This window comes from Varroa destructor, unplaced genomic scaffold (genome assembly GCF_002443255.2).
Source record: "Varroa destructor unplaced genomic scaffold, Vdes_3.0 BEIS01000001.1, whole genome shotgun sequence".
NCBI lineage: Eukaryota > Metazoa > Arthropoda > Arachnida > Mesostigmata > Varroidae > Varroa > Varroa destructor.
In genome coordinates this window covers 5,805,821-5,824,041 of record NW_019211454.1, presented here as the reverse complement: position 1 = coordinate 5,824,041, position 18,221 = coordinate 5,805,821, and positions in this window count along the sequence as shown.

The following is an 18,221-nucleotide window of genomic DNA, read 5'->3' as shown; positions in this document are numbered from 1 at the left end:
TCTGAATTGTAGGTCTGCGTTTTACCCAGCAGTGCCTGACTCCGCCGGTAACCTATTCCTGCTCCAATATTGTCTCACGTCGTAGTGACCATACCGTACAGCTTCGTGCATTCAAAACGATCCTTTGCCTAGCTCAACATTGCGTATATGCGAGAGCGTTGTTTATGTATCATCAGCAAATTCTAACAGATTCGTTTGTAGCATGTCGGCTTTAAACGATTTCCAAGAGAGTTTCCACTACTGAAAATATTGGCTACCAGTAAAAAGAAATTAGGAGGGGTTACACCCCTAACCCTACCCACATGCCACGATTTTCAAGTTACTGTTTCGACAGTTTCGAGAAATCTATACATAAACGCGGAAAGTAACTTTCCCCAGACTGCAAATCTATTTTATACTATTTTCTCATACTGAAGTCAGCGCTTACGCGATCTTTACTTTTTATACTGTATCTGTAAGCATTATCCCTTTTACGCCAAACGCAACCAAGCTCGAGATAGGTTTTCTACATTTTCCACTACATATAGCGACTAATTCTATGGTAACATCATGATCTTTTGCTTCGGATCTACGGCAAAATTCCTGGAAACTTATTATTGCCACCACGAGGAAATGGAGCGGTTGCTGTTCGTTAATTGAGAGGGCAGGTTCATCCGAAAAAAAGCGGCAAGAACGCTGGACATTTTTTTGGCTACATACAACGCCATCGCCCGGCGATCAGCAGCTTTCTTTATTCAATCTTCACATTCGGTGTCGACGATAGGTTTAACTGTTAATGTCTGCAAACTCTACATACATTGTGCCGTTGGCCAGATGAAATGTTTCCCATTTCCAAGTCGTTGCATACTCGTTCTACCGCAATAACCACGATTACTACAAGCACTATTCGCCGGGTCGAGGCGCAGCAGAATGACTACGGCCAGCAGTCTGCTGGGTCGGACTGGTCTCAGTCAGTTATCGTTCCCGTTGGAGCCACCCGCCGGAAGTAGCGCCTAATCGCTTAAGAACCACGCGAAAACACGAAAAAAAAAAAAAAAGGAAAACACGAAAAACATTTTTCGTCAGTCATCTCAGGGATCAGATTATCAGCAATTCTAAACCCAATCTTTCTGTTATGATAGTGTCAGTGAAATTGCAAACTCATCAACTGTGAAATGTATATCCGAACCGGAGCTGTTGCAAAGAGATGACTTGAGGAAAAGAGAGCGAAAATAGCGAAGCAGAACGGGAGCTTTACGTCAAACTCTGCCACTAAAAGGGTAACTTGTAGGGATTTTGTGGTCTTCATTAACGTCCTACCAGAAACTACTTGTCTATGAGAACTGGTCTATCCCTTAAGAGCAGCCTTCATCGATTTACAGAGATTTCCATTGCTAGGCACGCTTAAGCAAAAGCCTTAGTAGATAACAGAGGTGTTTGCTTCACACTCTTTCACTAAGGATGCGAGGGGCCGGTAGCTTTCTTGGCCGTGGTCTTGTAAGACAAACAAACGAAGCTATGAAAGAATGTATACTTATGGGAAATAGGGACAGCATTATTCAAGCATATTCAATATAATTAGAATCATATCAATCCACATTTGTTGTGAAGTGCGTGAATCATTCCTTGAATTTGTCTTCATTGTTCACGATTTCAATTGACAGTTGTGTCCGCCACTCATATTTTTCATATATTGTACGTTTACCGTATTGTCACGTAGATAGTACCACATACGTCTCGTTCTCGATAGGATCCCACCTCGTTTTTTACATGAGCTCGTACCTTGATAGGTTACTATCCTTATTCCATATTATTAGAGAAACCTTTGGGCTTTTTACAGAAAGCCAAGCCTGAAAGGTGCGTCAGAGAGCCAAGGAGACGTTGCTCGGGTGCGACGTAGGTCTTAAACCTTAGCTACTCATATAGCATAGACTGTTCGTTCATATCCAAGCTTTCCCTTATCCCCGACTCACAATTACGGTTCCAGCGAAGACGGTGACATTTGTGACATTGCCGCAGTGAAAGGGTAAGCAACGTTAGTAGCGACAAAGCAGAAGTCATCTTTTGTTGTTACTAAGGGAAGACAAATGAAGATTGGTTCGCCTCACGTATACCCAACCCAGCTCGGGCGCCAGCTATGTCTTGCCGTTTCTTACCTTTGCGCTTCCTTTTATTCACCGGTGACCGAAAGGGCTCTAACAAAGCGCACGCTTTGTGTGGCCGACGGCCTTAGATTAGCTACTCAGTAATTGTAATACAATATAATAATAAGGTCCCTTATAAGCACAATTTATATTCGTTATTATGTCTGATTTGCACGTGTTCGAGGTGCGTTGACTGCAACCGTTGGAAACAAAAACACTGACCGGGTGGTGAGGACTTCTGGCTAGGCTTGACTCTGTTAGTTGACTGCGTAATTCAAAAGGGCCTGATGTTGTACTCTGTGACTATAAGTTTATCGTAATTCAATTGAGTAGTGCTGTGATAAGATTAAATAAAAAGACCGTTACCATTATTATGCGATCGAGATCATACCAGACGAAAGTGTTCGTCGGAAACAGAATGATGGAGACTCAAAGTGTCTCGGTAGGCCACTTGACGACTGCTCATATTTGCAGGGTCGACTTCCACAGGACTTTTCTTTAACAACTTCAATGACGAGCTACTTTACAAAATGCGTGCAATGGAAAATTTAAGCTGACTTTTGCGTGTCTTAGCTATATATTTACGAGAAGTTATTGCGTATCGTATATTTTCGGTGCGGTGGACTTAGGGATTGTAAGGGCTTATTAGACTTAGGGACACATGATGAGGTCTAGGTTCAAAACCTGACGTAGACTTCCTCGTTTCGTTCTAGGACCCAGATGTCTGAAGCAACGCTTAATGGCCGTACTACTTGAATCCCGCATAAATTTAATTAAAAAATCTCCTTAATATTTAATAAACCGCCGGCAAGTCTATATTGGAAAACGATTTAGTAGAGTCGAACATTATATCAATGGTAAATATAGATAATTTCCCCGAAAAAAAAAACACCTCCATTAATAATGAAGGCACCTAACTAGAGGCTTTAAGCTTCTCGCCTTAACACGTAATAAATTTGACCATATGTAATAAAGTGTAACTTAAAGATTATTAACTAACAAAACTTGACGCTCTTGCTGAGTTAATAGCACTTTCAATTCGGTCATTTATAATTTAATGTTGGATACATGTGGACATTTACCGAGTTGTCTATATAATCCACAACTTCAGATTGTATTGAACCAAGCGAATATACGCATGCGTGGCATCATTCATCACCATTTACTAGCTTTTGCACATAAACATAAAATCAATATTTAGTGTGGACATTTTACAGGATTCTAACCGAGGTTACGATTCTCCAACCGTCTACGACCTATTGAACTCTTTTAAAGGCAAAAATAAATTGGAAGAAATATTTTTTTTTTCAAAAATAAGAATATTTAATATGTAATAAGAAAGAAGATGGTCTTGATGACGGACCATTTCTCGGTTTCGCCGGACCGAATTTTAAGGGAAGTACCGTTATGAACAGTAGCCAACACTTATGTTCAGAGGGGAGATACATTTGATTTCGGTTTTATTTAATAAAATGATATATCTTATAGATACGATTGTAAATGGGTTTCCACAGACCTATTCGTAAATTAACCCGTATTTAATAATGAGATGATAAAAAGGCAGGATAATACCCAGACTGGCCTTTTCGTCGGAAGAACCGGGAAGAAGCGTTTCCCCAGCTCATGTATGTCCGCACAGAATTTTTTAGATAATAGGAGTTGACAAACAAGAAATCACATAAAAGAAATTTATGTTAGGCGACAAAATACCCTAAACAAATAATTTCTCATATTTAGGCCCTCAGACGGCAATCAGGTATCAAAAACAACAATTTAGGCCTCATCTGGCTGTAATAAACAAACAGCATCGTTTCAAGTGCGCAAAGTAGGGCATATCCGGCTCAGAGGTACGCTCTGACAATATCGGTCGTTGCACAGCGAAAAGTCAATGATTAATAGCTAAATATTTATGAATTTGAATTTTGTAGTTTTTTTCCCAACGCTATTTGGCGTGCCTGCTTTAATCAGAAAAAAAGTTCTTCGGAGTCTGGTTATATAACATTTGGGAGATCACGTTGAGGGGTAATGTACTGGAATTAGTTCAGTATGATCATTTCATAAGTACGTTGATATTCCCATACTGCAGAAGGTTTGTTGGTCTCTGTCCCTAAATAGGCTCACGATTCGCATCTAGACTGCATCATATTGACAATATAATAGATGTCAACACGGAGTGGATTAATTGAGCTCATTCTACTTTAAAAATTATTATCTAACTTACCAATTACTGACTAATTATCGATCCTTGAGAGTAATACGCCGTTTTAGGACGACTAAATAGCTCTATCGTAGAGTTTGCCACTTCCTCAAAGTGTCGTACCGGGCAGAATATAATGGAAAAATTTCAAATAATCACATGAAAGCGGCTAGGTCCATTGCAATAGATGTTTTCTTACAAGATAATATATCTGTAGCGGACCTTATTTTATGTACTGAAATCCATATTCCTATTTTCACACACAAGGTGTTGAAAGCCTTTAAAAATTCTACTGCCTATTTGTAAAGCTAGTTAAATATAAATACAACGTCTATACTTTATAAAACGTGGTCTGAATAAATAATCAAATAGTTCAGATGAAAAATCTATGATATATTAACTCTAATCAATAGGAACAGTCTTTTTTTTATGACTGAAATCAAGTGATCATTTTCATCGGTCCTAGGGTATCTACATAAATACGTATGCATTCATTTATCAGAATTTCTACAAAGTAGAAATAAAATGGTTAACCTAACGCAGCTTGAGGGTCAGCATTCCCTCCTATATATATATAGCAATAAACGGTCAAAGCTGCCTCCGGTTACCTTTTGCTTTGTCTCCACTTAAACTTCTGTTTGTTCCGACGGTAAGAACCTGTCATTCACTTCCCAGCATTTTTCGTCTGGACATATTTCGTTAATGCAGACGACTGCCCCTAAGTATTGGGTCGAAGGCCCTCTCAAAGAGGCCATGCAGGCAACCCACGTCCGGTGCTTACCTGAGAACGCATTGTTCTGCGTAACCCAACGCCCCAGCTGGTTGACCATTGCAGCGCAGCTGACTGCCCCGCCTTTTGCTTACCGCTTCTTTTTTACGGCTGTTCCATCCGTAGCCCTTGGTAGTAGCCGCCGCACTTTGGCCCATGTCCTGGTCGTCGTAATGGGACGCAATAGCCTCAAGAGAGGAAAATAGGGAGGGACTCTATTCTAAACACGTTCACCTTAAGCCCGTTCGCTGTCGGCCTGTAGATGTTGTGCCTGCGTATATAAGTAGCTGCGTGTCGTCCGTTTCACGTGTTTTTTCTTTCTTATCGCGTTTTAGTCCGTTGTGGCCTAGCCTCGAAACCCATCTGGCTCTGTCATTGACGACTTGCCAAGGGAGGTCGAGAAATTCTTTGCCCAGTGCTTCAGTCATGACAGGAGGGCACAAAACAAACATTGCTTCGATCGTAATACATGCTTCTTTTGACCACAATGCCACGTGGCTCGCTAAGATATTTTTGTTACAATTTAGTTATGGACGACACTTTCTGCCAATTTCCATCTCATATATTTACTATGCGATGTAAATCTGAAAATAGAAATTGGAGTGTTTTGTGCAGAAATCATCGGACAATGGGTTACTAGAAGTTTGTTAGTAAACAGCTGTAAATAGTATATATAATATTACTAAATATACATTTTGTTGTTATTTTAAGAAGGAAGCATAAAGCTGCAAAAGTGACATCCATGTATTATAAAAACGTAATCGCAAGATTAAGCGTACTGCTAGAAATTGCTAAGCTCCAAAGTTCCAGTTATTGTTTAGTACGGGCAGTTTTTTTTTGCCATTGTAGTATGGTCGATTGTTTAAAAAATTCCACTGCAGCTTTGCGTTAAAAATATACTGAGACAATTCCTTGCCACCGAACCAAGCTAGACGTTGAATCGGGTGGTAGTACAGGTCAATGAATTCTAAACTTTAAGTTCGACGACATAGAAGTTCAATTTTTTTCCAGAGAGACTTGTAGGACTACTTGGAAGCATATATCATCACTCAGCTCGTTCACAGTTTCGATGACAGGCAGAAAGTTTCTATGCCTTCAATATGTGGATCGAAATTGTGGATAAAGCAACTCATTTCAATGAGCTATACGAGCTTCTCAATACATTTTTTATTGTCCTCGTTAGTCGCAACTTTCTTTTACTTGTCTTGTCTTTGTTTAATAAAAAAAAAAAAAAAAAAAAAACTGTTAATATATATATTGTTTGCAATTAAAAAGTCTAATTGATTAAAATTAGTATGTACATTTAGAACGGAGAATCCTTGTATTCTAATAGTACATAACTCAATTCTGCATACAATAAATCTACGTAACTATCATCAGCATAAAGGTACCTTTGTTGCAACGGCCGATGGGGTACTAAGATAATCCATACATTATTGTAGTTACTTGGCTTCCTTTTAGCTTTTTTCTGCTCCCCGCAATAATCGAATCCAGGCAAGAATTCGACGGAGATGCAGATTCCTTTCAGATAAAAAAATAAAGTGTAACAATATGTTTAATTAAAAAATTTGCAGGCACCAGGCCGTATCAACTTGCGTTTACCTAACAAAATGAGATTATATCGATCGGCCTATTTGCGAGGCGAGTTTTAATCGGCTTGCCTAGGCTGTTTTGTTTTCGTCATAAGCTACTAGCCGATCCTCTACACCTCTTAACGGTTCGACAGAGCCTGCTTGTCTATTGTTTATTGACCCCAGATATTTCACAAAGGCCTTCGCGGTCGGAGTCATCGTCAAAGAGAGACACTTTCCAGCAGTGCACAGCAGGACCCTGAGAATTCCGTTGTATGTTACCATCCAACAACGTATAGAGGATCAACACAATGTTCAAGTGGCAGCACAGCGTTCTCTATATGTATTGAGCTTTTCAATGAAACAATGACGGTAAGATCTTCGCATGAGATGCTATTTATGGTTAACCCTGAGAGATAAAACAAGATGCGTGTTACTGTTGCCTCCTTAAGTACGATATAACGGACGCTTGTAGGCAAATGTATCAGTATCCGTGCTGCAGCGTATACGTTAAAAAACATCCGCGTAGGAGCTTTGTTGTAAACGCGTGATGGCATCATACAACTCAATCGAGGATCCTCTAAAGGTTGCAGGAATAAAAGAGCAGTGCAGACTTACTAATTATTTATTACCAATCAATAATGCTGAGATTATAAAATAATAAGGTTTTTTTTCGACACACCTTGTTTGTCAATGGGACCATTGTTGATGTGCCACCTTCGGCGTATGACAGACTTTTTCTTGCCAATATGTAAAACTACAATGATGACATTTGTGTTTTGCTTGGAAATTCTTCATATTTGCCCCACCCTACCTTACGCAGCAAGTTATTTAAAATGTGAACCGAATAAAATTTCACCAAGTTTAGCATTCCTGTTCCATACCGAAGTTAACTTACTAGAAGTTTCTAATCGTTGGATATACCTCTTTAGATGTGGAGGTTATGGGCAACCAACGTTGGGCTTAATTATGGCTTGAACGAAAGTTCTGTCGAGTTACAGGCTATTTCCGTTGTAGAAATAGATCACTGCAAACATTTCAGTGGCTCAAGATACGTATCATAAAGTTGCGTACATAGCTAGGTTTGAAACAATTAAATTAGGTTTAAAAATCATAAACTAAGCGATCCTTTGTGGCTATACATGTTCCCTTGTCGGACAAGTCTCGCCGTACAGGTGTGTTTCTAAGCTTTTGTGAATTTCGAAATCCAAAAACTTACATAGGCTAGGGAGCATGTCGCGAGATCATGCCTTTTCGTAGAGGCTTCCATCGCAACGTTAAAAGAAGGCCAATGGTTGGAATTGGCTCTGACGGGATTTGGCGGTCTGGGATCACGTTCTAACCAGCATGATGGTCAATAGAAGTGACATGATGTGTCAGACTCTTAAGTGTCTCTGGGGAAATTTCTTTTACTGAACGTTTTCCGTTTTGACCGATGCTCTTTTGACTTCATCTTCTCGACAGACGAACAAGAGGACAGATCAAGACGTAGCGGTAAGTTACAAGGTTGTTTTGGAAATGCCGACGTGTTTGGTAGATAAGCAGCGGAAGTTCGACACGGACATTCCACCTTCCAGCCTATGTGTGCGACTACACACATAGGCCCATGACGAACTTGTGTCCTGTTCTTTTCTGTTGCTGCATACGGGCTACTACCTCATAAAGTAGTAACGCTATGTTGACTACTTCCCGTAAAAAACTAGGCAAACGCCATTTTATTCATACATTGACATTGCATATGCGTTGTTGTGTTTTAAGGAATGACAGCCTAAACTGAATCACTTGAAGAACTTTTACAGTATAAGTGAAAAAAATCGATATGTAAATATCGCAAACAATTGTTGAACAATATCTAAATAACGGCTCAAACGGATTCACTGCATAAATAAAATGTCCCATAACGCTATACTTTATCACACAGTAACGACCGCAAAATTCTAAAGTCTATATTTTATGTATTAATACTAATAGATTAAGGATCATATCTTGCAAATTATTTAACAGGCATTTAATTTTGTTTTTTTTTCTATGCTGGCTGGTATTGGCGATACCGGACGTAAAACTCACAAAAGATAGGTACAGGGCATCAAATATTTTTTTCCGTTAATATCCAATATTAAACAAGGATCCGAACACGTTACAACAAAGTTTTTTGAATGACCAAATAAAAAAAAATATGGATATTGAAACTTTTCAGTTCTGTGCAAAAAAATCTCTATTTTAAATAATTACTTATCGAACATAAATAACATACGTTCTTATTCAGCGTTCCAAATACGAAGTTTTCACCATTAATATGAAGTTACTTAGGAATTACTCCAGTGTGCTGCATTATACAACCGAAGCGTGCAATCTTTGAAGAGCGTTTTTTTAAAGTTTCATCATCGACTTCGCTGCGACTTTCACGAAGTTGCCGGAACGCCTGTTGACCTAGATCTTAGGCTCAAATCTAATGAAAGTCAATAACGGTAAAAAAGACTATTGCAGCGGAATCTATATATATATTCCATCCACCAACCAACAACCATAAAATATTGATTCAATATATATTGACGCTAGTAGTGCTTTTCGCATGTGTATGGCTACCAAGTAATTGGTTTTTTTATTGTGCTTTTCCTTATTTTAATAGACCGCGATCGTAGTCAGTCTCGGTATATCAACAATACTTACGCGTAGCTTACCCGGGTCTATTTGTTCTCCGCTTGTTGCCTGACCTCAAGTATTTTCTGTTGCAGCAATAAAACCATCTAAGTTCCTTAGAAGTGTATATACCACTCTCAAAGTCGACGGACTTGCCGGCCTCTTATAAACTTTTGAGAGACAACAAACCTAATGCGACGTGCGTAAATTAGGTCGCTTCGCTACTGACGACATTTATAAATGCAAATCGTATAGTCACTAATGAGAAGCTGAGGTAAGATGAGAGCGAAGAACTGTGGAAGAAGATTACAACCAGCAGCACCATCATCTCGACTTTTTCCTTTTTTTTTGGGGGTGCACGACTCAAACGAAGGAAGAGGAAGCCTCCGCCAAGAAACACTACTGGAGTGGAAGCAGAAGACGTCGGCGGGCGGCAAGGTCGCCACGGAGAGTGGAGTGCGGTGGATTCCAAACGGGCATCGTATATCGCGCAAAAAGCTAGCCCGTCCCCATAGAAGGCTTGGCGTGAGCGCGTGAAATCCCGCCTAGGAATTAGCTAACTCGCTAGAAGTACAATTGTCTTCCTCGTAGCAGCTATTCCTCTTTCCCAGTCTCGAAAAAAACCGAAACATAATCGCAACGCCTTTCTGAGTGTTTGTTTCCCTTCCGTTCTTTTCCTTTTTCAATCAAGCAGCATGGTTCTCATGTACTGCAGAACGTTGTCAGGCAGAACGCATCAAACACAGATAGCTCCGTAAGTCTGATTTTTCTCTTTTTACTGCCGAGAGCTCCGACGGAAAGCATCGCAGCACATTATGAAATTAGCAAGGCTGCCGAAGGTTTGATGCTGCAGATGGACAGAAACGCCAAAACTTATTTGGACGCACATCCAAAAAACACCATCTTAAAAGCTAATCATTCTTTATTTCCCTGCCCTTTTGCGTGGACCGATTATTTCGATTTTGTTGCCACCATCAAGAGGCCGAAAGTCAAGCACTTGTTTGGTGATCCTCTGTGCTGAACGGCCTGATGTTAGTAACGAAAGGCAATGAGGACATCCATTCCCGATACACTTTTTTGTTTGCTGTGGATGTTCGCTTCAGGCACAGTAGTATTATGCAAGCACTACTTGTAGTCAAGTGTTATACTATATAGTACCTTAAGTTTAGAAGAAATCAAGAAAGCATATACTTTGGTTGTCGTTCTCAGATGCACAATCGCATTTGAGATTCGACATTTTATTCAAACTGTCAGAGATAAATCTAGAATACGGCGTAAGAATCACAATGTCACACATCAAATTGAAGACACCGCTTCAGATGGCTATGTCTTCGAGCTTGAGAAATGAATCACCTTTTCAAGACTACGTTGACCTTTACCTCATTGTCAGACACGCGCTCTTTTGACTAATCTTCTCTAAGCAATATTTTGGGCCTAGATATTCGCTGCCGCATCGTTTATCCCATGGCGTGATAACGATGCGCCGCGATTTTCACAACAGAAAATCGCGTCCGGACGGAAACGCTGTGGGAAATAGGGGCAGTTTAAGCCTGTCACTCAGGAGGCGAGAACTGCTCAGAAGTCGTCCTTTGCCTGGAAAAACTAGTCGAACTTGCTAATCGAACAAGTAGCGCACAGTTGTCGTGCTTATGACTGGCGAAGCAGTCAATGAAGGCGGGGGTGGAGAACGGAGAGACGCTGCTATGCAAGGCATTGGCAAACGAGCCATCGCGGTGGTAAAGCGTAAAACAATTTACGTGCCAACAGCCTTTTGACAAGCAAACCGTCTCGAAGAAGAAGGGGGAGCGATACTAATAAGGCCGCTCATGGAGGATTTTTCTTACTTTGATCTAGTAAGACGCACTGCTATTCTTTCCAAGCCCAGGGAATATGAGCGCTAAAGTGTACGTATCAGAGGATGATGGGCCAGTGCTCTAACAGTGGCATTGAGAAGATGTCAAGCATTTTTGAAGAATGTGGGCAAATATAGGTATTGTCCTCAATGGCCACAAAAGGCAAGGAGCCAAAGAAGCTTGAGTTCGGTCAATGAGATAATTGAACGTGTGAAAAGTTTCCTAAATGCATACTAGAAATAGATGTATCACAAATGATAGTATAAAGTATCCGAGGAGAACAGTTTTTAGTTAGGGATAATGTAAAAGTGCAAACAGTTTTTTTGTATTTGCTAAAAAAATGACCAATGAAATTAGTTAATGGTATTAAATCTTGTTAATAACTCCAACTTGGCTAATTTACCACATTTAAATTCACCCAGTTAGCATTTTTGCCAGAAGCAAGAGTACAATTCAAATTTTCCTGCTAATTTTTAAAGCTAATTTTTTTGTTATTCTTATAGATATGTGTTATGTTCACAGTACCGGGATGTGTTTACTAAGGTTCGTTTGAGTAGTTTAATAAGTTAACAGGTAGCTCATTATGAATTCGTTGCTATATCAAATAGACATTTTAAATATAGTGGCGCACTTCACCCTTTATGTAGCTAAGTCATCATATGTACAAATATATATGCACGTTTTTTTTTCGTTTTTTTTGCTCCTTAAGCGAGGTAGTTATTGCGAGCCACACATCCTCTTACAAACCTGTAGGAAGAAGTTTCTTTACTAGAAAGCACTGTTGTGTTACCATAATTTGTTAAGATGGCCGTGTACAGGTGCCAGCACGAAGCTTCCTCACACAAGCTATACTCGATCTTTATACGCTAAAATACGACACTGAAGCTGTGCACCGAGTGTTAATAGCTAGAACCGGTACACCTGAAAAGTCCGTGGGCTGACCGGCCGGGCCTGACTTAAATGAACAGACAACCCCGTCTAAAATGCCACCAGTGTATTTTGTTCCTGATTTAACCTTCGCTCTTGCTACTACATACTTCTGCTAGACACTGTATTTTTAGTTGTGATCGACCACACGTATGATATTCCTGAACGGTGAAAACAGAATGATTGCCCCTTGAGGGCAAGTCCGTTAATACTCGTGAGTTCGTAAATGCTGTACAGCAAGAAGCTGAAGTTAAGAACATAGTTAAGGGGCTAAGCATAGTTTATCAACTTATGACTAGGCAGAATACCTGTGGGGACAAGTGCGCTGTCTTTTTTTAATTTTAACCCCACCACTGCTTGAAAAGGTCTAATATACTTAAGGACGTCCCTAATATTTTCTCGTCGTGGAGAGAGGACATAACACTTCTTGCCTATCTACTATTATCTACATTATATCGGTTATTGCATTGGTCGCAGGTAGAAAGGTTGTATTAATTTATCAAATAATACTGCTTTGTAAGTTCGATAAAATCGTGATCCCGCTAGCTTTTTCTGACGTTCATAAACAACTTGTTTCTTTTTTAAAGGAAGTACATTTATCTGTACGAAAAAGGAATCAAAGTGGAAGTTATTTTTCCATTTATTGTGTTTAATACAGTGTATTTAACTTGTTACTCATCCTTATTGTGTTGTAAAAACTAGCGCAAAAAAGAGTTTGACGGATGTTTGAAACACTAGCGCCATCTGGCCACCCTTATGGTAGACTTGTTCGGGTAGGCCACGTGCCGGCAGGGCATGAGAAGCCGTTCACAGAGATTGCAGGGTCCAATGCTTCGAATGAAGATTCAGCATCGATGATAACGCTTTTATATTCCTAGTCATTGGTTAAGAAAGTGGCTGTGAATTTTCGATATAGTGCTATAGTACTATGTAAACCCATCATCGATCTGCTATCGACATATATTATGATATAATAATGAAAGCGTATCTAATGCTAGCCTACCACAAATGTATTGAATACAGGTTCACGTCTTTCATTTGCACAAATGATATACTATTTACGTGTTAAATATAGTATGAGTTACCAGAATAGTCAATTAATCGTATAATATATCGACAAATAATCGATACTTCTTGCATTGAAAAAGTGAGAGCTAACCCTTTTTACGATTTTAAAGCCTGTCAGTATGGAAGATCCGACAAAAGCAACCTAGCAAGGCTGAGCAGAAGAAGGGATTACTGCCTATATATTAGGCAAATTGCTAGGGGAGAACCTGAATGCACCAAGGCTCAAATTTGGATCCATGCCAGCTCTGTGTACCTCTGGTTTGTAGGCTAATACATTATTGCTAGGAAAATCTACCAATGGTTGTATTACAACAATTTAAAGCTATAATACCGAATCAACAGATTTCAAGGAATAAAACGATTGATTCTAGGATAGATATGTTCACGTAATGGCTCAATGGGTAACATATTTGCCCGCTAGCCTTAGGAAAAGCTGTCGTTTACGTAGAGTTTGCTTCGTGCTCGGAGGCGGTTGTCTGATTGAATGTCAAATGGCAATGCTGGCCGTACACCTCGAAACATAGATGTTAATCTATCTACTTTAACGGATGCGCGACGCTAGCCAACGATGGAGGTCAAAGTAATGCAATGTTCACCAGTTACAAAAAATATTTTTTAGAACAGGTTTAGGCGCAATAATTTTTCCGCGTGATTTTAGCATGTTCAATATACCGAAGAAGATAGGCAAATTTGATGAGTCTCGTCGATTCCCGTTTTGTTCAAAGGGTCATTGAAGAAGTACTAGGTACTATTATTCTGGTTATACAGGAGTTTACACAAGGAAAGCTCGTACAGAGTAGCCCCTACATAGTCGATTATACGCATCGTTCACTTGTACAGTGAATTAAACACTCTTTATATGCGATAGATATTTAGTCAAGAAAAAAAACAAATTACGATGAAATAATTATTTTTTGCTTTTAACCGGTAAAGGACAAAAGATTAAGAACATTGTAACTACGTCGCACCGCAGCGTCTCGGCCTGCGCATATTATTTGTTTGCACTTAAGTTTCAGGCTTTTATAAAATGTCGATGATTCTGTTTTGCGCACACGATGCCCTTCGGTTAGCCAATTTATATGTTGGTCTGCGGCGCTCAAGGAAAACGCTGTACTACGTCTGGTTGCGAACAGGTTTCTTGCATTTTCGTTAAAGCCAAAAGAGCCAAGAGGGCAAAAAGTAATTACACAGGAAGAGGAGACAAATACGAACGTGAGGGAAACCAGTGCTCTATCTGCTTAGAGGAGCTAACGGTGTAGAAAAAAGCGCTAAGAAAGATCCAGCATTTTTAGCTGCGTCATTTTATGGCCGATGTTAACCGGTTAAATGATGGCGAAAGAAAAAATATATAGGTTTCGCTTTATAATCAAAAGAACAAAAGCACCCTCTGTAAAAATTAAAAAAGGACGAGGTCATATTCGACGTTAATAAAAGTTAACAATGATAAGATAAATGATTTTGGGGAATCCGTTTTTCCCAACGACGAATATATTTCTCAAAAACACTTTCAGAGCATTTCATGCCTAAGGATAAACCTACGACTTCGAAGATTATTTATCTAATATATCACTATCTACGTACTAAATTTTTGCTGCAAGGATTATCGAAACTAATACCTGCAACAGGCTTTTTGTCTCTGCCGTGATGGGGTAGGGATATATATGGGACAATAATATCTGAAAAGATTCATATATATATATATATATATATATATATATACATCTAGGCTTTTCTGAGTTAATAACATGCCTCCTAATCACTGAAATACGATGGCGTTATACTTAAAGGTGCATATACTACACAATGAAATTGGTTCTCAATATCAAAACTTAGATTACGACTCTTTCTGATATCAGCTATATCTTCAATGTGTGGCAAAAGTACGTAGTTTTTGGTGTCTAAAATCTGCCTATTCTATTAGTCCTAATCGCTAATCAAGTGCGGGGCACTATTCATGATAGCATAGTGGGTAGAGATTTTCCTTCTAATCTCAGAGATACGTTATGGGCTAGGTTTGATCCCCTCCTCGCCCCGGCATGGACACGGTGCAGAGAGTCAGCCGTCTGACAGAATGCCCAACGACGATACTGAACATAAAAACTCAAAACATAAAAAGACGAGGCAGTTAACGATCAATGATTTTCTAATTTGAGCAGACAAACCGCTATGCACCCTTCCCGTTGGTAATTTTGGTTTACTATAGGTTTAGATACAATGATTTACGAGGATCTCCTTAATCAAATAACAGAAATTAGCTTTGGCTGCGTTATTCCAATGTACATTTTTCACTGTATTTACTACAAAAGACCGAACTCGAAATACGGCATCTTGTATTGACCGATATTGCCTTCAGTCGCTTCGATAAACTTTTCGAATATATGTAGTTCAAGCAACACTGCAGAACTTACCTTTTTCCAGCAAAAGCTCATCTCAGGGTATCTAAGCGCTTGTATATAAACAGCCTACAATAAAGTCAAAACAGGGCCTACTCATAATCTAAGCGGTAAAGAAGTATAATTCTAGATACAGCAAACGCTATGCGCATATCTTTCTTTGCTACAAGGTTTGCTAGGCCAAAAACAATTTCACTCGCCACACACGCTCCTTAGCGAAGATCTATATGAATCATATGATGCGCTTTTGTGAGAATCTGGTGTTGTATGTGAGGAGTGCCTGCGCGTCTTATGGTCTATATAATACATGTCATTACAGTCGCCTGTTCGAACCTTCAGCTTTGTTGTTCTTCATAACGAAGCTTCATAGAACCTCTACTATAATGCGTACTCCACCTGACGCTACGAAGCGTTTTTTGATTGAACAAAACAGTTTGCGTGCATTGCATGCCTTGGAATCCTGTAGACGATGGTTGCTTCTTCGACGACGCCTTGTTCGCTGCGGATTTTTTAGGGAAACTTGGTGGGGAAACGGGCCGCTTTCCGGTCTTTGAGGAGCACACATGACAGTGTATGCAGGTAATATCGGACCATGTTTGCAACAAACCTCTTAGGTTCCACCCGGAGCATACAAGCTTCAATTACTACAAGACTGACAAAAATGCAGACATAAATGTACGGCAAACGTTTTTTTTTATTAAATGTTTTATTAGTCACTGCTATTATTACCTTATGATACGACATCGAATTCAATAAATTCTTCATGCCATGTTCATACAACCCTGTGTATTTTCCACTACCCTTTTCTATTAGAAACTCAACTGACAAACGTTTGCTAACAAGCGTAAGACATACAGGCTCTCGTGAGTCGTTAAAGCCTCTCAGCCCGACTGTCTATTCCCTTGTAATCAGCAAATCGAACTACCAGACTACGAGCACCCTGACCAACTTTTAAAGGTCATGAATTTTCCTATTTGTCAAAATTTTTTTCGTGCGTACTGTTGATCCCAATTTAACTTACGCGTCTGTGAATCCAGATACGCTAACAGCAGACGCACCTCCCTTAGAAAGTTACACTTGAAACAAACAGAAGGCCTAATAGCGCCCTGTCCAACGTTACAGGTACTTTTGATTATTTTTGGCTTCAAAATCTGTAACGGATGAATTATGAAAGTGCACTGAGTACGGGATAATACTGACAAATTTATACAGTCATTTATCTAAGGTTTCATTACTAAGGTCTAAGGTCTCATTACTAAGAAGTATAAGACTGAGAATCTGATTATTAGAGATCTTACTATTACTGAGAATAATACCGAGAGCAAGTTACGATTTTAAAAGCGGGCGCGTATTTTATTTTTAATGCTTAAATCAATATTTGATACACTTTACCCTTTCAAAATCTACATATTTTTTTTTAAATAATTAGTATTTTTGTTGGATCTGATTGCTCGCGTTCGCACATATGTTAGGTGCATTGGTTCTATAGGCTGTTATCTATCGTAGGAGCTAAAAGAATATCGAACATAAAGAAAAACCTATTACTTTCGACTTAAAACTAGCAACTCTATAATGCTTCTTTAGACTTTTTGTTCTTCAGCCTAAAGGTCCCGTCTGTAGTTTCGCTAAATTGGTCCTTGACATGTAGAAGAGACGTGTACAAGCTTACTTTGAAGACTAAGCTGAACTTAGCTTTTTTGACCACACCAGGTAACTAGCGTATCTCTTAAGTTTGACTTAATCAAAGTGTTCTTCTATTTGGGAAGTTTGAAATGCAAACATATGCCTCTCGTATCAATTGCTGGTGTACTAATGTGTTTGACCGGCAAAAAGGTAGGTGGGGCAAAGGCAGATTTAAAGTTGACGTAGTTGGCAGCAGATTTACGATGAAGGTAGACAGATAACGATCACTAATATGTGTTAAATGTTCCTTAATGATGATACCGTAACACAGATGACCTACACTCGAGTAGAACTTTCTTGGATGGTTTTGACCACGTAGTTTTCCGGCTGTAGTTTGCTTATTAATATGCATTGCCCATAATGCCGTCGGATGATAACAGCTTCCATAAGTATTTGTTTACCGGATACGAACATACATATATATATATATATATTCATGAAGGCGCCTTCAGAAAGAAATCCAGCTCTTCGTCTTAAAAATAAGTTCTATCTTCCCCCATATTAGGCGCTTTGCCTAAAACGAAAATAATTGTGCCTTTTTTTTTAGATGCAGTTTTTGCCGACTTGTCTGAATATAGCTATGGCCCGTTTTGAGCATACGTATGAGTATGGTCTGTACGTTCAGATACTCAAACACGTAAGGAACACTTTGCGCTGGTTGTACAGGTTTGGGCCTTTCTTAGTCAATTATTCTGCCTTCTTTTTTATAATATATAATAAAAACTTCTGCCTTACATAATGTTCACCTAGTTTATTGCTTATTAAGCGCGACGAACTTGTTTCTTGGGTGACAAAAGTCGCGACTGAACCATGCGTGCTTAATTACAGAAATGTATAACGGGTGTTTTGTATTAAAAGTTCACTTAACTATGCTTGGCTGAAGACATTTTGAGGTAAAAGCTGCATTCGACGAATAGAAAACCTACATGAGAATGAAACCTATGCGAAAAATAGAAACACAGAAGCCTACATGAGAACAAGATATATCAAAAGGTTA